Source organism: Orcinus orca, chromosome 1 (genome assembly GCF_937001465.1).
Source record: "Orcinus orca chromosome 1, mOrcOrc1.1, whole genome shotgun sequence".
NCBI classification, from domain to species: Eukaryota; Metazoa; Chordata; class Mammalia; order Artiodactyla; family Delphinidae; genus Orcinus; species Orcinus orca.
In genome coordinates, this window is record NC_064559.1 from 177,897,128 (window position 1) to 177,920,570 (window position 23,443).

General features: G+C 37.7%; 1 protein-coding gene across 3 annotated transcripts in view; it reads right to left on the reverse strand.

Moving 5' to 3' along the window:
- Positions 1–23,443, reverse strand: part of ZNF691 (zinc finger protein 691) — a 79,056-nt gene that overhangs the window by 40,220 nt on the left and 15,393 nt on the right. For all 3 annotated transcript variants that reach the window (XR_007474202.1, XR_007474201.1, XR_007474211.1), the window contains exon 2: positions 2,271–2,330. The gene's annotated coding sequence lies outside the window, so the exon portion shown is untranslated. The remainder of the gene's footprint in view (positions 1–2,270; positions 2,331–23,443) is intronic.

A 23,443-nucleotide genomic window follows, 5' to 3' on the forward strand; every position in this document is an offset into this window, starting at 1 on the left:
GACCTTTTTACAGTCTCCACCACAATGTGGGACTTCTAGTCCCTATCCTTCTCCTGGGTTCAAATTACACCCTTCTGTAATTCATCTGCTCAGAGTGTGCAACCTCACCCAGCTTGCAAGAAAGGAAACTTACACCACAATTTGAATTCTTGAGTTCTCTTAAGACATTTTAATGCAATTGTTCTTTAAAAACTACCGAGGCCTTTCCACCCTTCTTCCAAGATTCAGATGTAATTGGTCTGGGTGCAGGCTGGGCATCAGGATTTTTCAAAGCTCTCCAAGTGATTCCAGTATGTAGCCAATATCGAGAACCACTGTTACGCCTTCTCCTCTAGCTCTAAAGACATACTAATTTTATTGCATTGGCTCTTGACTACCTCTCATACCTCTCTTTGTCACAAGTTGTGTTGATGACAGTAAAGTTATAATATAGAAGAGTGATTAAAACTTAAGGGCCTAGAATTAGACTGCTTTGGTTGATCTTGAGCGAATTTCTTACCTTCTCTGTGCCTTAGTGTCACTATCTGTAAGATGGGGATAATAGTTATACCTATCTCCTAGGGTTGTTTTAAAGTAGGATTAAGTGGCATTTATACATGTAATGCTTACTGAACAGCTCCTGCAATATATTAAGTACTCAATACACATTAGCTATTCTTATTATGATTATTTTTATGCAAATGATCATATAATCTCCAAATAAATCTCTTCCTTTCCAATACTTAGAGTTACTCTTTCATTTTCTGGTCTTATTGTGTTGGTCAGGACCTCCAATATCACACTGAACATTAGTGGTGATAGAAGTACCCTGCATCCTAATGGTCTACTTCATTACCACTATTAAAGGAAATGCTTCTAAGGTTCATAAGCGTACTTGTACTTTAATGTATGAGGTTTGATGGAGGTTTTGCTACAGATGCTCCTTTTCATATTAAGGAAATTCTTTTCTCACTTTTTAAGAGGCACTCAATTTTATTGTGTGCTTTCCTTGCACTGAGGGCAACAATCATATAGTTTTCCTCCTTTAAGCTATTAAGGTGAATTTCACTTGTTGAAAGGACAGCATTGATCAATGGGGGTGAATTGAGAAGGGGAGTTTATTATATAGCAGGTGGGAAAAGCATCAAGGTTAACTACCAAGAAATAAATTTACTAATAAGTAAATTCAGGAGAAGCTATTCAGATGAGTCAGACCTTATGAAGAGAGAGGAGAAAAACAAAAAGTATGGAATGTTTCCATTTTTTGTGACCACAAAAGTGAGGGTTTCAAGAACACAGTGGGTGATTAACCAAGTAAGATTAAAGTTTCTGTAATTTTGCACTGCATGTCATTTCTCCCTTGCTGCCCTTGCCTTTTGCCAACTGTAGTAGTGCATTTTTTTTTTAGTTTTTTCTTTTTCCCCCAACTTTTTATTTTGAAAAATAATCCCCAGAAAAGGTGAACTTATGGTATAATGAATTAATAGCTTATCCATTACCTAGATTCACCAGTTGTTAACGTTTGGCCACATTTTATTTATCTGGGTATCCATCTATGTACTTTTTTCTCTTTTTGCTGAACCATTTGAAATTTCCAGACATGAAGACGCTTTATGCCTGAACACTTCAGCACGTAGTTCTTTAACAAGAACATTCTCCTAAATATCTGCAGTACCATTATTACATCCAAGGAATTTAACATTAATATATTTAATATACAATAACATGGTAAAATTTCATCAATTATCGCCAATTTCCTTTATAACTTTTTTCTTATTTGATCTACGATCCAGTTAAGGATCCCACAGTGCATTTGGTTGTCAAGCCTTTTTAGTATCCTTTTATCTTTATCTTTAATCTAGAACAGTACACATACACATGCATGTATGCAATGCACACACACATAGGTGGTCTTTCATGACTCTACTGGTTTTGAAGAGTCCAGGGAAGTTGTCTTTTAGAATGTCCCACAATCTGGATTTGGTCACCTTCCCCTCAACAATTAGATTCAGGTGAATCATTTTTGGCAAAAATACTATATGTGTGATGATGTGTACTTCCCATCCCATCACATCAAGAGGCACATAATGCCAGTTTGCCTTGTTATTGGTGATGGTAAATTTGATAATTTGTTTCAGGTGGTATCCATCAGAATTCTACTTTAAAGTTACCTTTTCCTCTTTATAGTTAATCAGTTAACCTATGGAATGATACTTTGAAACCATGTAAATTTCCTGTTCTGCAGCAATCTTTCACCCAATAGTTTTAGTATATACATTGATGATCCTTACCTGAATCTATTCATTACATGATGGTTGTAAAATTGTGATCTTCTAAGGCAATAATACCACCTGCAAATGAAATAAGTGGAAGTTAGAGATGTTAACTCTACCTTGGGGGAAGATCTGGGGAGGCACCTACAAGGGATTTATGCAGAAGACAAAGACATGATGTCCTGAAAGAAAAACATTATCCTGAGCCTTTACACCCAGGAGAGCTTCTGGGTTCTGGATCCATAAGACAGGTGTTTTCCCTGTCAACTTCAACCTAGTTAAAGTTAATAAATCATGCAGCTGCACATCTGTTTTATCCGTATGTTGAAATCATTAGCCTTGCTGTATGAACGAACCCCAGACATTCATTCCCTGGTCCTCCATATAATTTGTCCTGGTTCACAGTAACTGTAGCGGCTTACTGCTTGGATTGTCCTCCTTGCCTGTGCTATTTATTGCCTACAAATACGTAGTGGGACTAGGTTAGGAAGCCAAAAGCAACGACAGTTTTTAATTTTCAAGAATCCTTACATTCCTAGAATAAGCTGTACTCTGGTTGTATGTAATACATTATTTTTAAATTTACTACTAGGTTTAAATTTTAATATTTTATTTAGAATTTTCGCTGCATGTTCACAAATGAGGTTGTCCATTCTACTGCCCTTAAGTGGTCTTGGTATCAGTATTATATTAACCTCTTAAAAATGAGTTGGATAATTTCTCCCCTTTGGAATAACATGTATAAGATAAGAATTATCTGTTCCTTTGAAAGTTTAGTAAAGATTCACCCGTAAAACAGTCTGGCTTTAGGGCTTTTAATGAAAAGAATAGGTAAATAAGTTGTGGCATTTCCCCCCGTACAACAGTATTCATACAATAGAGTGGTGAAAATCAAATGCAGCTTCATGCAATAACAGATAAATCTCAAAATGATGAAGCCATCATTTTTGTTATATTTGTTTGTTTGTATGTTTTGCTATTATAGGCAATGCAGCTATAAACATTCTTCTACATGTCTCTTGCTGCCCATGTGCAAGAGTTTCTCTAGGAAGTATACCTCATAGTAGAATTCCTAGCTTGTAGAGTGTATGCATTGTTCAACTTATTAAGGTAACGACATACTATTTTCCTAGGGAACTTTTCCAGTTTACACCAATATCAGCAACACGTGAAAGTTCCCTTTAGTCCATATTCTAGCTAACATTCACTATTATCTAACTTTTGCATTTGGTGGCTGTGTAATTGGGTTTTATTATGATTTCAACTTTCATTTCCCTGATTTCAGATGAACTGGAAAATTTTTTCAAATGTTTATGGATTATTTATGCTTTCTTCTAAGTGAAAATACCATTCATTTCTTTGTCCATTTTGCTAGTTGAATTGTCTTTTCTTATTGATGTATAGAAGTAACTTATATAGCCTAGATATTAAATCTTACTCGGTTTTATGTGTTGCAATTATTCTCTCAGTTTGTAGCTTATCTTTTCACTCTCTTTATGTGAATCAAAAATCCTTAATATAAATGTAGTCAAGTTTATTGATTTTCTTCCTTTTGGTGTGCTCTTTTTTGAACATTAAGAAATATTTTCCTATCTTGCAGTCACAATTTCCATACTGTCTTCTCTAATAATTTTCTATTCATATTAAAGTCTTTAATACTCTAGGGGTTGACTTTTATGTATATTGTAAGATAGGGATCCAATTTTATTTTCTCCCTAATATATAATCAATTGTCCAAACACCATTTATTTTAGAAAGTCTGGGGTTTGTTTATTTTCTTTTTAATTTTTTTTTGAAATAATTTTAGATTCACGGGTAGTTGCAAAGATGGTGCAGAGGCCCTGTATACCCTTCACCCAGTTTCCCTCAGTGGTTATTGAGTTAGAAAAACCCAGTCTTCCTCCTGTGTTTCTCCTTTACTTTCACACCACTACCACACTCACAACATTTCTGACACCGGATGTGTGTGTGTGGCGGGGGGATAGGTTCCTCACAAGCAATTCTCCGCAACACCAGCTGGTTGTCCTACAGCTTAACTCCATTATGACACAATCAACCTGGAGACGCATCAAATCCCACAGGTTAAGGGCTCATTCCCATGAGTCTTCCCCACACACACACATGCTTTAGAGGCCAATGGCAAATAGTAGGACCCCATGATTAGCCACAACTTCTGTCCAACTTAGCTACAAATCGGAGGCTCCCATGACTTCCTCCCCCTTGGATTCAGTTATTTGCTAGAACAGCTCACAGAACTCAGGGAAACACTGACTTAACGTTTACCAGTTTATTAAAAGATATGATAAAGGAAACACATGAGTAGCCAGATGAACAGATAGATACATAGGGCGAGGTCTGGGAGGGTCCCAAGCACAGGAGCTTCTGACCCTGTGGAGTTGGGTTGCATCACCCTCCCAGAAGGTGGATGTGTTCACCAAGCTGGAAGCTCCACGAACCCCTTCTGTTGAGATTTTTATGGAGGCTTCCTCATGCAGGCATGATCAATTATTAACTCTATTTTCAGCCTCTGTGGCGGGGGGCGGGGGTTGTGCGGGGGGGGGGGGGCCGGATCCCAAGCTTCTTATTATGGCTTGGTCTTTCTGGTGACCAGCCCCCATCTAAGAGCCATCCGGGAGTCCACCCAGAGTCATTTCATTAGAACAAAAGACCCTCCTATCACACAGGAAGTTCCAAGGGATTTAGCACCCTATATCAGGGACGGGGTCAAAGACCAAATATTGGAACAGACGATGCTCCTAGTGCTCTTATCACTTAGGAAATCACAAGGGTTTTAGGAGCTCTGGGCCAGGAACCAGGGGCAGAGACCAATACATATATTTCCTATTATCTCACAGTTATATCTTACATAATTATGATATACTATCAAAACCAGGAATATTAACATTGATACTATGTATGTTTTATTTATCACATGTACATATTTGTGTAACCACCACCACAATCAAGATACAAAACTACCACAAAGATCTCCCTTGTTCTACTGTTTATAGTTACACACACAACCTGTCCTCAACGGTGTTTTTATTCTCTTAACAGTGTCTTCCAAAGGTCAGAAGTTTTGAGTTGAAAAGGAAAACAAACAACCCAATAAAAAATGGGCAGATATTCAAACAGACACTTCACCAAAGATGATATATGGGTGATGGACAAATAAGCTCATAAAAAGGTTTTCAATGTTATTAGTCGCTGTGGAAATGAAAATCAAAACCACCGTTGTACACTTTTGTAAAACAGTTTGGCAGTTTCTTTACAAGGTAAATATACAGCTACTATCTGATCCAGCCATTCCTAGGTATTTACCCAAGAGAAATGAAAGCATACGTCCACACAAAGACTTGTACAGGAATGTTCATAGTAGCTTTATTTGTAATAGCCAAAAACTGGAAACAATCAAAATGTCCATCCATGGGTGAATGGATAAATACATAAATGTACAGCTATATGACAGAATACAACTCAATAAGTATGGATGAACTATTTTTGAACCCTACAGCATGCATGAATCTCAAAATAATTGTGCTGATTGAAAGACAAACAAGAGTACATACTGTATGATTCCATGTATATAAAATTGCAGAAAATGCAAGTGATCTACAATGACCACAGCAGATCCAGTGGTCACGTGGAACCAAGCAGAGGGTGAAGATGAGAGGGGGGATCACAAAGGACATGAAGAAATTTGGGGGATATTGGATGTGTTCATTATCTTGATTGTGGTGATGGCTCTACAGGTGCATATGTGTGCCAAAACTTAACAAATTGTAGACTTTAAATATGTGTAGTTCATTGTGTGCTCATTTTACCTCAATAAAGCTGTCAGAAACAAGCAGCCCAGTAAAGATTTATTTCTTACTCATGCTCCATGTGCATCATGAATTGCTAGTAGTATTTTCATTATCCTCACTCTAGGACCCAGGCTGATGGAGAAGGTACCATCTGGACAGTCCTGATTGCCATGGTGGAGGAAAACAAGGGCATGTGGCAAAGCACGTGCTAATTCTTAGAGCTTCCACCCAGAAGCAACAAGGCCACACCTAACTTTTGAGGCTTTACTAGGTTCTCATAGCATCAGGATCATTATATGTTTCTGATGAATTATAATTCATCATTATGTGGTCCTTTTTGACCCTAATAATACTTTTTCCCTTATAGTCTGTGATTTCTCATATTAATGTAGCTACACACTGGCTTACTTTTGGTAAGTAATTGCCTGGGATATCTTTTTAAATTACTTTCGATCTTTCTGTATCCGTACATCTCTATTTATTTATTGTTTATTGTGGTAAGACCATTTAACATGAGATTTACCCTCTTAAATTTTAAGCTTACAAATGGTATTGTTACCATAGGCACTGTGTTGTACAGGTACTATGTTGTACTGTTGTTACTAAGGCACTATATTTGTCTTTAGAACTTGTTCATCTCGCATGATTGAAACTTTATACCCATTGAACAATACCTCCCATTTCCTTTGCACCTAGTAACCACCATTCTACTCTCCGTTTCTATGAGCTTGACTATTTTAGATAAACGGAATCATGCAGTATTTGTCCTACTGTGACTGGCTTATTTCATCTAGCATAATGTCCTCAAGGTTCATCCATATTATTGCACATGGCAGAATTTTCTTCTTTTTTAAGGCTGATCAGTATTTCACTGTATTATATACTGCATTTTCTTTATCTAGGCTACATTAATGGACATTTAAGTGGTTTCTGCATCTTGGCTATTGTGAAAAATGCTGCAGTGAACATAGGAATGTAGATATCTCTTTGAGATCTTTCTTTCAATTATTTTAGATATATGCCCAGAAATGGGAGTGCTAGATCATATGATAGTTCAATTTTTAATTTTTTGAGGAATCTCTCTACTATTTTCCAGAGTGGCTGTACCATTTTTATATTCCCACCAACAGTGTACAGGAGTTCCAATTTCTCCACATTCTCACTTTTTATTTTTATAAATTATTTTATTTATTTATTTTTGACTGCGTTGAGTCTTCGTTGCTGCATGTGGGCTTTCTCTAGTTTTGGCGAGCAGGCGCTGCTCTTCATTGCAGTGCACGGGCTTCTCATTGTGGTGGCTTCTCTCGTTGTGAAGCACGGGCTCTAGGTGCACAGGCTTCAGTAGTTGCACCATGCGGGCTCAGTAGTTGTGGCTTGTGGGCTCTAGAGCGCAGGCTCAGTAGTTGTGGCACAAGGGCTTAGTTGCGCCATGGCATGTGGGACCTTCCCAGACCAGGGCTTGAACCTGTGTGCCCTGCATTGGCAGGCAGATTCTTAACCACTCTGACACCAGGGAAGCCCCTCATTTTCTTTTTTTTATAGTGGCCATTCTAACAGGTGTGAGCTAACATCTCACTGTGGTTTTGATTTGCATTTCCCTGATGATTTGTGCTGTTGAGCACCTTTTCATATACCTGTTGGCCATTTGTATGTCTTCTTTGTAGAAATGTCTATTCAAGTCCATACCCATTTTTTAATTGAGATTTTGGTATTTTGCCACTGGGCTGTAGGGCTTCCTTATATATTGTGGATATTAACCCCTTATCAGGTATAATGTTTGCAATATTTTCTCCCATTCTGTAGGCTACATTTTCATTTTGTTGATTGTGTCCCTTTGCTGTTCAGAAGCTTTTTAGTTTGATGTGGTCATAGTTGTCTATTTTTGCTTTTGTTGCCTGTGATTTTGGTGTCATATCCAAGAAATTACCAAGACCAATGCCAAGAGGCTTTTCCTCTATGTTTTATTTTAGGAATTTTACAGTTTTGGGTCTTATATTTAAGTCTTTAATCCATAAGGGTTCAATTTCATTATTTTGTATGTGGATACCCAGTTTTCCAAAACAATTTGTTGAGGAAACTATCCTTCCCCATTGTGTATTCTTAGCTCTCTCTTTTTAATATTATTACTGAAGTAGTTAATTTACAATGTTGTTAGTTGCAGATGTACAGCAAAGTGATTCATACATATATTCATATCATATATATTTTTTCAGATTTTTCCCATTATAGGTTATTACAAGATATTGTACATAGTTTCCTGTGCTATACAGTAGGTCCTTGTTGTTTATCTATTTTATATATAGTAGTATATAACTGTTAATCTCAAACTCCCAATTCATCCCTCCCTCCTCCACTCTGCCCGCTTTGGTAACCATAAATTTGTTTTCTATGTCTGTGAGTCTATTTCTGTTTTGTAAATAAGTTCATTTGTATCATTCTTTTAGATTCCAGATATAAGTGATATCACATGATATTTGTCTTTGTCTGACTTACTTCCCTTGGTATGATAATCTCTAGGTCCACCTATATTGCTGCAATGGCCTTATTTCATTCTTTTTATGGCTGAGTAATATTCCAGTGAATATATACCACATCTTCTCTATCCATTCATCTGTTAATGGCCATTCAGGTTGCTCCCGTGTCTTGGCTATTATAAACAGTACTGCTATGAGCATTGGCGTGCATGTATCTCTTCGAATTGGAGTTTTTGTCTTTTCCAGATATATGCCCAGGAGTGGGATTGCCAGATCATATGATATCTTTATTTTTAGTTTTTTGAAGAACCTCCATACTATTTTCCATAGTGGCTGCACCAATTTACATTCCCACCAACAGTGTAGAAGGGTTCCCTTTTCTCCACACCCTCTCCAGCAGTTATTATTTGTAGCCTTTTTGATGATGGCCATTCTGACTGGTGTGAGGTGATACCTCATTGTAGCTTTGATTTGCATTTCTCTAATAATTAGCAATGTTGAGCATCTTTTCATGTGCCCATTGGCCATCTGTATGTCTTCTTTGGAGAAACGTCTGTTTAGGTCTTCTGCCCATTTATTTATTTATTTATTTATTTTTGCGGTACGCGGGCCTCTCACTGTTGTGGCCTCTCTCGTTGCAGAGCACAGGCTCCGGACGCGCAGGCTCAGCAGCCACAGCTCACGGGCCCAGCCGCTCCGCAGCATGTGGGATCTTCCTGGACCGGGGCACGAACCCGTGTCCCCTGCATCAGCAGGTGGACTCTCAACCACTGCACCACCAGGGAAGCCCCACATTTATTTATTAAATTTTTATTTATGTATTTAGTTTTGGCTGTGTTGGGTCTTCGTTGCTGCACACAGGCTTTCTCTAGTTGCAGTGAGCGGGGGCTACTCTTCGTTGCGGTGCTCAGGCTTCTCATTGTGGTGGCTTCTCTTGTTGTGGAGCACAGGCTCTAGGCACGCAGGCTTCAGTAGTTGTGGCACACAGGTTCAGCAGTTGTGGCTTGTGGGCTCTAGAGCGCAGGCTCAGTAGCTGTGGCACACAGGCTTAGTTGCTCCATGGCATGTGGGATCTTCCCGGATCAGGGCTCAAACCCACGTCCCCTGAACTGGCAGGCAGATTCTTAACCACTGTGGCATGTGGATTCTTAACCACTGCACCACCAGGGAAGTCCCTTCTGCCCACTTTTTGATTGAATTGTTTGGTTTTTTGATATTGAGCTACATAATCTGTTTGTATATTTTGGAAATTGATCCCTTGTCAATTGCAAATACTTTCTCCCATCTGAGCGTTGTCTTTTCGTTTTGTTTATAGTCTCCTTTGCTGTGCAAAACCTATTCAGTTTAATAAGGTCCCATTTGTTTGTTTTTGCTTTTATTTCCATTACTCTAGGAGACAGATTCAAAAAAATATTGCTGTGGTTTATGTCAAAGAGTGTTCTACTTATGTTTTCCTCTAGGAGTTTTATAGTATCCCGTCTTATATTTATGTCTTTCATCCATTTTTAGTTTATTTTTGTATATGGTGTTAGAGCATGTTCTAATTTCATTCTTTTAATGTAGCTGTCCAGTTTTCCCAGCACCACTTACTGAAGAGACTGTCTTTTCTCGAATGGATATTCTTGCTTCCTTTGTCATAGGTTAATTGACCATAAGTGTGTGGGTTTATTTCTGGGCTTTCTATCCTGTTCCATTGATCTATATGTCTATTTTTGTGCCAGTACCATACTGTTTTGATTACTGTTGTTTTGTAATAGGGGAGAAGTCAGGGAGAGTGATTCCTCCAGCTTTGTTCTTCTTTCTCAAGATTGTTTTGGCTATTTGGAGTCTTTCATGTTTGCATACAAATTTTAAATTATTTGTTCTAGTTATGTGAAAAATGCCATTGGTAATTTGATAGGATTGCATTGAATCCATAGATTGCCTTGGGTAGTATGGTCATTTTAACAATATTGTTTCTTCCAATCCAAGAACACAGTATATCTCTCCATCTGTTTGTGTTGTCTTCAATTTCTTTCATCAGTGTCTTATAGTTTTTGGAGTACAGGTCTTTTGACCACTTAGGTTTATTCCTGGGTATTTTATTCTTTTCGATACAGTGGTAAATGGATTTGTTTCCTTAATTTGTTTCCTTAATTTCTCTTTCTGATATTTCATTGTTAGTGTATAGAAATGCAGATTTCTGTATGTTAATTTTGTATCTGACAACTTTAACGAATTCACTGATGAGTTCTAGTATTTTTCTGATGGCATCTTTAGGATTTTCTTTTCTTTCCTTTTTTTTAAATTGAAGTACAGTTGATTTACAATGTTGTGCCAATCTCTGCTGCACAGCAAAGTGACTCAGTTATACACATAGAGACGTGCTTTTTATATATTATTTTCCATTATGGTTTATCACAGGATATTGAATATAGTTCCCTGTGCTATACATTAGGACCTTGTTGTTTATCCATTCTAAATGTAATAGTTTGCATGTACCAACCCTAAACTCCCAGTCCATCCCTCTCCCTCCCTCCCTCCCCCTTGGTAACCACAAGTCTGTTCTCTGTCTATTTCTGTTTTGTACGTAGGTTCATTTGTGCCATATTTTAGATTCCACATGTAAGTGGTATCATATGGTATTTGTCCTTCTCTTTCTGACTTACTTCACTTAGTATGATAATCTCTAGTTGCATTTAGGATTTTCTATGTATAGTATCATGTCATCTGCAAAGAGCGATAATTTTACTTCTTTTCCAATTTGGATTCCTTTTATTTTCACCTCTGATTGCCGTGGCTAAGACTTCCAAAACTGTCAAATAAAATTGTTGAGAGTGGGCATCCTTGTCTTGTTTCTGATCTTAGAGGGAATGCTTTTGGCTTCTCACCATTGAGTATGATGTTGGCTGTGGGTATTATTGGCTCTCTTGTCAAAGATCAGGTGACTGTATGTGTGTGGGTTTATTTCTAGGCTCTTTATTATGTTCCATTGTTCCATGTGTCTGTCTTTATACCAATACCTTACTATTTGATTACTGTAGCTTTATAATGTATTTTGAAATCAGAAAGTGTGATGCCTCCAGCTTTGTTTTTCTTTCTCAAGATTGCTTTGGCTTTTGGGGATCTTTTGTGGTTCCATGTGAATTTTAGGATTTTTTTTTCATTTCTATTTAAAATGTCAGGATTTTGATGGGGAAAGCACTGAATCTGTGTATAACTTTGGGTAGTATAGACATCTTTAAAATATTGTCTTCCCCAATATGAACATGGGATGTCTTTCATTTATCAATATTTGCATCTAGTTTCTTTCTGTGATGTTTTGTTTTTTTCAGTGTATAAGTCTTTTGCCTCCTTGGTCAAACTTATTCCTAAGTATTTCATTCTTTTTGATGCTGTTGTAAATGGGATTGTTTTCTTAATTTTCTTTTCAGTTAGTTCATTATTCTAGAAATGCAACTGGTTTTTGTATGCTGATTTTTTAATTCTGCAGCTGTACTGAATTTATTACTTCTAACAGTTTTTTCGTGGTCTTCAGAGTTTTCTACATATAAGATCAGTTCATTTGTAAACAGAGATAAATTTACTTCTTCCTTTCTAATGGATGCCTTTTATCTATATCTATCTGTCTTTCTATCTATTGATCTGTCTATCTATCTATCCAGTTTCTCTGGCTAGGACTTCAAGTATATGTTGGATAAAAGTGTTCAGAGTGGGCATCCTTGCCTTGTTCCTAATCTTAGAGGAAAAGCTTTAGTTTTTCATCACTGAGTGTGATGTTCCCTGTGGGCTTTTCATATATGGCCTTTAATATGTTAAGGTACATTCCTTCTATACCTGGTTTGTTGAGTGTTTTTAACATGATAGGATGTAGAATTTTGTCATATGCTTTTTCTGCATTGAGATGTTCATGTGATTCTTGTCCTTTGTCTATTAGTGGTATATACATTTATTGATTTTCATATATTCAACCATCATGTATCCTGGGGATAAATCCCACTTGGTCATGATGTATAATACTTTTGATATGATGTTGAATTCAGTTTCCTAGTATGTTGTTGAGTATTTTTGCATCAAATTCATGAGGGATATTGGACTATAGTTTTCTTGTAGTGCCTGTCTGGCTTTGGGATCAGGGTAATGCTGGCCTCATAAAATGAGTTTGGATGTGTTCCTCCCTCTTCAAGTTTTTGAAGAATTTGAGAAAGATTGGTGTTAATTTTTCTTTAAATATTTGGTAGAATTCTCCTTTGAAGCCATCTGGTCTTGGACCTTTTGTTGTTGGGAGCATTTTGATTACAGATTTAATCTCCTTAGTAGTTATTGGTCTGTTCAGATTTTCTGTTTCTTCATGATTCATTCTTGGTACATTGTATGTTTCCAAGAATTTATCCATTTCTTTTAGGTTATGCAATTTGTTGGCATATAATTGTTTACAAAAGTCTCATATGAGTCTTCTTATTTCTGTGGCAGAAGTTGCAGTGTCTCCTCTTTCGTTTCTGATTTTTGTTATCTGTGTCCTCTCTTTTTTTCTTACTTAGTGTAGCTAAGGTTTTGTAAATTTTGTTGCTCTTTTCAAAAACCAACTCTTAGGGACTTCCCCTAAGTGGCACAGTGGTTGAGACTCCATGCTCCCAATGCAGGGGACCAGAGTTCGATCCCTGGTCAGGGAACTAGATCCCACATGCATGCCACAACTAAGAGTTCGCATGCCACAACTAAGAGGCCTGCGTGCTGCAACTAAGGAGCCAGCAAGCTGCAACTAAGTAGCACGCGAGCTGCAACTAAGAAGCCAGTGAGCCACAACTAAGGAGCCCACGTGCTGCAACTAAGGAGCTCATCTGCCACAACTAAGACCCAGCACAACTAAATAAATAAATATTTTAAAAAACTCTTAGTTTTGTTGATTTTTTTCTATTGTTTTCTAATCTCTATTTCATTTATTTCTGCTCTAATCTTTATTAGTTCCTTCCTTCTGATAAGTTTGGGTTTAGTTTTGGGGGTTTTTTTTTTTAGTTCCTTAGAGTATAAATTTAGGTTGCTGATTTGAGCTCTTTCTTCTTGTTTAGTATACACATGTTCTGCTATAAACTTCCCTCTTAGTACTGCTTTTCTTCATCCCATGAATTTTGGTATGTTGTGTTTTCATTTTGTCTCAAGATATTTTCTAATTTCCCTTATGATTTCTTACTTGACCCATTTGTTGCTCAAGAGTGGTTTGTTTAATTTCCACATATTTGTGAATTTTCCAATTTTCCTTCTGTTACTGATTTCTAGTTGTATTTTATTGTAATCTGAAAAGATACTTGGTATGATTGTTTTGTGGCCTAACATGGTCTATGCTGGAGAATGTTCCATGTGTACTTGAGAAGAATGTGTATTCTGCTGATGTTGAATAGATAGAACATGATAGAATATTCTGTTTATACCTGTTAGGTCTGTTTGGTTTATTGTGTTGATCAGGTCTTCTACTTTCTTATTGATCTATCCATTATCAAAAGTGGGGTATTGAAATATCCTACTATTATTGTGTTACTCTCTATTTCTCTCCTCAGATCTGCCAATGTTTAGTTCATATATTTCAGGGCTCTAATGTTAACTGTGTGTATATTTATAATTGTTATATCTTCCTGGTGAATGGACACTTTTATCATTATATAATGTCCTTCTTTGTCTCTTGTGACAGTTTTTAACTAAAGTCTATTCTGTCTGATATAATATGGCCACTTCTACTCTCATTGGGTTTCTATTTGCATGGAATATTTTCCCTTCTTTTCACTTTCAGCCTATGTGTATCTTTACACATAAGATGAATCTCTTGTAGACAGCAAACAATGAGTACAGGGTTTTTTTTTTTTTTTTAATCCATCCAGCCACTCCATGTCGTTTGATTAGGGATTTGATCCATTTACATTTATTTATTTATTTACTTGGCTGCGTTGGGTCTTCATTGCTGCGCATGGGCTTTCTCTAGTTGTGACAAGCAGGGGGTCTACTCTTTGTTGCAGTGCATGGGCTTCTCATTGCAGTGGCTTCTCTTGTTGTGAAGCACGGGCTTTAGGCGTGCGGGCTTCAGTAGTCGCAGCATGTAGGCTCAGTAGTTGTGGCTCATGGGCTCTAGTGCACAGGCTCAGTAGTTGTTGCACATGGGCTGAGTTACTCCACAGCATGTGGGATCTTCCCAGACCAGGGCTCGAACCCGTGTCCCCTGCATTGGCAGGTGGATTCTTAACCACTGCACAACCAGAGAAGTCCCTCCATTTACACTTAAAGTAATTACTAAAAGGAAAGGACTTACTATTGCCATTTTGTTCATTGTTTTCTGCCTGTCTTGTGACTATTTTGTCCTCTTTTACTCTCTTTCTGCCTTTCTTGTGTGTTGTTGACTTTTTGCATTGACATTCTTTGATTCCTTTCTCATTTTCTTTTGTGTATCTTCCATAGGTATTTTTTGTGTGTGTGGTTACCATGGGGCTTACACAAAACATCTTATAATAATCTGTTTTAAGCTGATAACAATTTAACTTTAATAGTATATATAAACTCTTTTGAGATTGGATCAAGATGGTGGAGTAGAAGGACATGTGCTCACTCCCTCTTTCAAGAGCACCGGAATCACAACTAACTTCTGAACAGTCATCAACAGGAAGACACTGGAACTCACCAAAAAAGATACCCCACATCCAAAGACAAAGGAGAAGCCACAATGGAATGGTAGGAGGGGCGCAATCACAATAAAATCAAATCCCATAACTGCTGGGTGGGTGATTCACAAACTGGAGAATAATTATACCACCAAAGTCCACCCACTGGAGTGAAGGTTCTGAGCCCCATATCAGGCTTCCCAACCCAGGGGTCTGGCAACGAGAGGAGGAATTACCAGAGAATCAGACTTTGAAGGCTAGCAGAATTTGACTGTAGGACTTCGACAGGACTGAGAGAAACAGAGACTCCACTCTTAGAGGGCACACACAAGGTAGTGTGCACATCAGGACCCAGGGGGAAGGAGCAGTGACCCCGTAGGAGACTGAATCAGACCTACCTGCTAGTGTTGGAGGGTCTCCTGCAGAGGCAGGGGGTGGCTGTGGCTCACCGTGGGGACAAGGATACTGGCAGCAGAAGTTCTGGGAAGTACTCCTTGGCAGGAGCCCTCCCAGAGTCCGCCATTAGCCCCACCAAACAGCCTGTAGCCTCCAGTGCTGGGTTGCCTCAGGCCAAACAACCAACAGGGAGGGAACTCAGCCCCACCCATCAGCAGACAAGTGGATTAAAGTTTTACTGAGCTCTGCCCACCAGAGCAACACCCAGCTCTACCCACCACCAGTCCCTCCCATCAGGAAGCTTGCACAAGCCGCTTAGATAATTTCATCCACCAGAGGGCAGATAGCAGAAGCAAGAAGAACTACAGTCCTATAGCCTGTGGAACGAAAAACACATTCACAGAAATACAGACAAAATGAAAAGGCAGAGGACTTTGTACCAGATGAAGGAACAAGATAAAACCACAGAAAAACAACTAAATGAAGTGGAGATAGGCAACCTTCCACAAAAAGGATTCAGAATAATGATACTGAAGATGATCCAAGACCTCAGAAAAAGAATGGAAGCAAAGATCGAGAAGATGCAAGAAATGTTTAACAAAGACCTAGAAAAATTAAAGAACAAACAGAGATGAACAATACAATAACTGAAATTAAAAATACACTAGAAGGGATCAACAGGAGAATAACTGAGGCAGAAGAATGGATAAATGACCTGGAAGACAGATGGTGGAAATCACTGCCATGGAACAGAATAAAGAAAAAAGAATGAAAAGAAATGAAGACAGCCTAAGAGACCTCTGGGACAACATTAAACACACCAACATTCGCATTATAGGGGTCCCAGAAGGAGAAGAGAGAGAGAAAGGACCCGAGAAAATATTTGAAGAGATTATAGTTGAAAACTTCACTAACATGGGAAAGGAAATAGCCACCCAAGTCCAGGAAGCACAGAGAGTCCCAGGCAGGATAAACACAAGGAGAAACATGCCGAGACACATAGTAATCAAACTGACAAAAATTAAAGACAAAGAAAAATTATTAAAAGAAACAAGGGAAAAATGACAAATAACATACAAGGGAACTCCCATAAGGTTAACAGCTGATTTCTCAGGAGAAACTCTACAAGCCAGAAGGGAGTGGCACAATATATTTAAAGTGATGAAAGGGAAGAACCTACAACCAAGATTACTCTACCTGGTAAGGATCTCACTCAGATTCCACGGAGAAACCAAAAGCTTTACAGACAAGCAAAAGCTAAGAGAATTCACCACCACCAAACCAGCTCTACAACAAATGCTAAAGGAACTTCTCTAAGTGGGAAACACAAGAGAAGAAAAGGACCTACAAAACCAAACCCAAAATAATTAAGAAAACAGTAATAGGAACATACATATCGATAATTACCTTAAATGTGAATGGATTAAATGCTCGAACCAGAAGACACAGGCTCCCTGAATGGATACAAAGACAAGACCCATCTATATGCTGTCTGCAAAAGACCCACTTCAGACCTAGGGACACATACAGACTGAAAGTGAGGGGATGGAAAAAGATATTCCATGCAAATGGAAATCAAAAGAAAGCTGGAGTAGCAATGCTCATATCAGATAAAATACACTTTAAAATAAAGAATGTTACAAGAGACAAGGAAGGACACTACATAGTGATCAAGGGATCAATCCAAGAAGAAGATGTAACAGTTATAAATATATATGCACCCAGCATAGGAGCACCTCAATACATAAGGCAAATGCTAACAACTATAAAAGAGAAAATTGACAGTAACACAATAATAGTGGGGGGCTTTAACACCTCATTTACACCAATGGAAAGATCATCCAGCCAGAAAATTAATAAGGAAACACAAGCTTTAAATGACACGACAGACCAGAGAGATTTAATTGATACTATAGGATATTCCATCCAAAAACAGCAGATTACACTTTCTTCTCAAGTGCACATGGAATATTCTCCAGGATAGATCACATCTTGGGTCACAAATCAAGCCTTGGTAAATTTAAGAAAATTGAAATCATGTCAAGAATCTTTTCCGACCACAATGCTATGAGATTAGAAATCAATTACAGGGAAAGAAAACGTAAAAAACACAAACACATGGAGGCTAAACGATACGTTACTAAATAACCAAGAGATCACTGAAGAAATCAAAGAGGAAATCAAAAATACCCAGAGACTAATGACGACGGAACAAAAACATGACGATCCAAAACCAATGGGATGCAGCAAAAGCAGTTCTAAGAGGGAAGTTTACTGCAATACAATCCTACCTCAAGAAATAAGAAAAATCTCAAATAAACAATCTAACCTTACACCTAAAGGAACAAGAGAAACATGAACAAACAAAACCCAAAGTTAGTAGAAGGAAAGAAATCATAAAGATCAGAGCAGAAATAAATGAAACAGAAACAAAGAAAACAATAGCAAAGATCAATAAAACTAAAAGCTGGTTCTTTGAGAAGACAAACAAAATTGATAAACCTTTAGCAGACTCAACAAGAAAAAGAGGGAGAGGACTCAAATCAATAAAATTAGAAATGAAAAAGAAGAAGTTGCAATGGACCGTAGTAATACAAAGCATCATAAGAGACTACTACAAGCAACTCTATGCCAATAAAATGGACAACCTGGAAGAAATGGACAAATTCTTAGAAAGATATAACTTTCCAAGTCTGAACCAGGAAGAAACAGAAAATATGAACAGACCAATCACAGGTAATGAAATCGAAACTGTGATTAAAAATCTTCCAACAAACAAAAGTCCAGGACCAGATGGCTTCACAGGTGAATTCTATCAACATTTAGAGAAGAGCTAACACCCATCCTTTTCAAACTCTTCAAAAAATTGCAGAGGACAGAACACTCCCAAACTCATTCTACGAGGCCACCATCACCCTGATATCAAAACCAGACAAAGATACTACAAAAAAAGAAAATTACAGACCAGTATCACTGATGAATACACATGCAAAAATCCTCAACAGAATAGTAGCAAACAGAATCCAACAACATATTAAAAGGATCATACACCATGATCAACTGGGATTTATCCCAGGGATGCAAGGATTCTTCAATATATGCAAATCAATCAATGTGATACACCATATTAACAAATTGAAGAATAAAAACCATATGATCATCTCAATAGATGCACAAAAAGCTTTTGAGAAAATTCAACCCCCATTTACGATAAAAACTCTCCAGAAAGTGGGCATAGAGGGAACCTACCTCAACATAATAAGGGCCATATACGACAAACCCACAGCAAACATCATTCTCAATGGTGAAAAACTGAAAGCATTTCCTCTAAGATCAGGAAGAAGACAAGGATGTCCACTCTCACCACTATTATTCAACATAGTTTTGGAAGTCCTAGCCATGGCAATCAGGGAAGAAAAAGAAATAAAAGGAATACAAATTGGAAAAGAAGAAGTAAAACTGTCACTGTTTGCAGATGACATACTATACGTAGATAATCCTAGGGATGCCACCAGAAAACAACTAGAGGTAATTGATAAAGTTAATTGTAAAGTTGCTGGATACAAAATTAATGCACAGAAATCTATTGTGTTCCTAAACATTAACAACAAAAGATCAGAAAGAGAAATTAAGGAAACAATCCCATTCACCACTTCAACTAAAACAATAAAATACCTAGGAATAAACCTTCCTAAGGAAGTAAAAGACCTGTACTCAGAAAACTATAAGACACTGATGAAAGAAATCAAAGATGACACAAACAGATGGAGAGATATACCATGTTCTTGGATTGGAAGAATCAATATTGTGAAAATGACTCTACTACCCAAAGCAATCTACAGATTCAATGCAATCCCTATCAAATTACCAATGGCATTTTTTACAGAACTAAAACAAAAATCTTAAATTTGTATGGAGACACAAAAGACCCCGAACAGCTAAAGCAATCTTGAGGGGAAAAAAATGGAGCTGGAGGAATCAGACTCCCTAACTTCAGACTATACTACAAAGCTACAGTAATCAAGACAATATGGTACTGGCACAAAAACAAAAATATAGATCAATGGAACAGGACAGAAAGCCCAGAGATAAACCCATGCACCTATCAACTAATCTATGACAAAGGAGGTAAGGATATACAGTGGAGAAAAGACAGTCTCTTCAATAAGTGGTGCTAGGAAAACTGGACAGCTACATGTAAAAGAATGAAATTAGAATACTCCCTAACACCATACACAAAAATAAACTCAAAATGGATTAAAGACCTAAATGTAACACCAGACACAATAAAACTCTTAGAGGAAAACACAGGAAGAACACTCTTTGACATAAATCACAGCAAGGTCTTTTTTGACCCACCTACTAGAGTAATGGAAATAAAAACAAATATAAACAAATGGGACCTAATGAAACTTAAAAGCTTTTGCACAGCAACAGAAACTATAAACAAGATGAAAAGACAACCCTCAGAATGGGAGGAAATATTTGCAAACGAATCAATGGGCAAAGGATTAATCTATAAAATTTATAAACAGCTCATGCAGCTCAATATTAAAAAAAACAAACAACCCAATAAAAAAATGGGCAGAAGACCTAAACAGACATTTCTCCAAAGAAGACATACAGATGAAAAGCTGCTCAACATCACTAATTTTTAGAGAAATGCAAATCAGAACTACAATGTGGTATCACTTCACACCAGTTAGAATGGGCATCATCAGAAAATCTACAAACATCAAATGCTGGAGAGGGTGTGGAGAAAAGAGAACCCTCTTGCACTGTTGGTGGGAATGCAAATTGATACAGCCACTATGGAGAACAATATGGAGGTTCCTTAAAAAACTAAAAATAGAATTACTATATGACCCAGCAATCCCACTACTGGGCATATACATCCAGAGAAAACCATAATTCAAAAAGACACATGCACCCCAATGTTCATTGCAGCACTATTTACAATAGCCAGGTCATGGAAGCAACCTAAATGCCCATTGACAGACAAATGGATAAAGAAGATGCGGTACATATATACAATGGAATATTACTCAGCCATGAAAAGGAACGAAATTGGGTCATTTGTAGAGACGTGGATGGACCTAGAGACTGTCATACAGAGTATAGTAAGTCAGAAAGAGAAAAACAAATATGGAATATTAACGCATATTATGTGGAATCTAGAAAAATGGTACAGATGAACCATTGCAAGGCAGAATTAGCAACACAGATGTAGAGAACAAACATATGGACACCAAGGGGGGAAAGCAAGGGGGCGGTGGTGGTGGGATGAATTGGGAGATTGGTATTGACATATATACAGTAATATGTATAGAATAGATAACTAAGAAGAACTTGCTGTATAAAAAAATAAAATAAAAATTCAAAAAAAAAAACCTCCTTTGCATCTCCCCACCCCTACTTTATACTGATGTCAAATTACATCTGTATATAAATTGTATCCATTAACATAGTTTTATAGTTATAGTTATTTTTATGCTTTTGTCTTTTAAATTCTATACTGAATTAAAAGTGCTTTTCGTAACACCACTACAGTATTATAGTATTTTCTATTTGTCTATATTTTTATCTTTACCAACAAGCTGTATATTTTTATATGCTTTTTTGTTTCAACTTGCAGACTCCCTTTAGCTTTTCTTTCTTTCTTTTTTTTTTTTTTTTTTTGCGGTATGCGGGCCTCTCACTGTTGTGGCCTCTCCCATCGTGGAGCACAGGCTCCGGAGGCGCAGGCTCAGCGGCCATGGCTCACGGGCCCAGCCGCTCTGCAGCATGTGGGATCTTCCCGGACCGTGGCACGAACCCGTGTCCCCTGCATCGGCAGGCGGACTCTCAACCACTGCACCACCAGGGAAGCCCCCTTTAGCTTTTCTTATAAGGCAGGTCTAGTGGTGATGAATTTCCACAGCTTTTGTTTATCTAAGAAAGTCTTTGTCTTTCATTCTGAAAGACAGTTTTTCCAGATACAGTATTACTGGTTGCAAGGTTTCGTTTTTTCTTTCAGCACCTTGAATGTATTATTCCACTCACTTCTGGTTTGTACAGTTTCTCCTAGAAATACATCAGTAATCTTATGGGAGCTACCTTTGTATGTAACAAGTTGCTTTTCTATTGCTGCTTTCAAGATTCTCTCTTTATCTTTGACTTTTGACAGTTTGATTATAATGTGTCTTGTTGTGAGCCCCTTTGGAGTCATCATACTTGCAGTCCTTTGAACATATTCGAATTTGGATGTCTAATTCCTTCCTTGGTTTTGGGAGATTTTTGACCATTACTTCTTCAAATATGCTTTCTGTCCTGTTCTCTCTTTTCTCTTTCTGGAACTCCCATAATGCATATATTGGTCTACTCTATGGTGTCCCATAAGTCCCTTAGGCTTTCTTCACTTTTCTTCATTCTTTTTTATTTTTGTTCCTATGACTCTAAATAATTTCAAATGACCTTCTTTGAGTTTGCTGATTCTTTCTTCTGTTTGATCAAGTGTGCTGTTGAACCCCTCTAATAAGTTTTCAATTCACTTACTGTATTCTGCAGCTCCAGAATTTGTTTGGTTCTTTTTTATAGTTTCTCTTTGTTGATATCCTCATTTGAACGGGCTTCTGTGAGGGGAAGATCTTTAATAATTAACCTGACTAGAGATTCTGGAGAATCTCTGAAAACTTTTTTGGTGGATGCGACTTCTCTGAGCTTGTGCAGCTAATTTTCCAATTAGAGAGGTCTGCTGGTTTCTTTTTCAGGTTTCTTTTTCATAATCTCTTGCTCCCTCTGGTGTCTGTCTGTGGTACTGAAAGTTCTCTGGTGCTACAGCGTCAAGCCACCTCACTCAGCAGCATCCCAAACTATGTTGTGCTTAGTGGCATCCGAAGTATTTTGGCTCCCCATCAGTACTGCAAATCAAGAGAGACAGAAACCAGTCCCTCGGGAAACCCTCTGAAAAGCCAGAATGTTGAATGCATATTCCACTCTTCTTCCCACCCTCACCCCAACCCCTTGAAAAACAACCCAAGTTGAGATGTGCCTGCTTGTGGGTTTCTGGAGTTCTCAAAAAGATATTTTGGTCCATACATTGTTGTTAAGCTGGCGTCTCAGTTGAGTACTGACATTTGGGACGTTCTATTCCACTATCTTGCTGAAATCACTGCCTTATCTCTTTCTTGTAATATGGTATTTTATTTTATCTAAAACAGCATCTAATTTTGGAGATGTTAAAATGTGGAGGAAAAATGACCAATGGCAAGAGTAAGACATCATACATAGTAAGATGAGCCACAGTCTTGTTATGGCAGAAATTCACTCTAAGTATTAGGATGAAAGATTAGGGTGCTGTAATAAAGAGACCAAACAACACAGTGGCTTGGAGTACAAAAAAAGTGTGTTTCTCTGTCATTAACAGTTTTGAAATGTGTATCCAAGTGAATGGGGTAGCATTGCTACATGCTAAATTCAAAAACCCAGTTCTTTTTATCCTGTTGTTCTGCCATCCACTAAGATGCAATATCTGGGACATACTTATACTAAAAATGATTCATTGTTTATCTGAAATTCAGATTTAACTGGGTGCCTTGTGTTTTAGCTGGCAAGTCTACACTAGGTTGTATAGTCTGCAACCTAGATGGTTGTATAGTCTGCAACCATCAAAGCTGGGCTCCTGCAGGTTACAGCTGGTAAAAAGGGGAAAGAAAATGATGTGAAGGCATGCCTGCTTTCCTGAGGGTCTAGGCCCAGGAATGTCATATGCCATTTCTGCTCATTTTCCATTGGCAAGAACTTAAATTATAGGATTATACCTAACTACAAAGGAGACTAGGAAATGTTAGTTAGTTAAGTGCCCCCAATAAAAAAGGTGAACAGATTTTGGAGGACAACCAGCAGTCTTCATC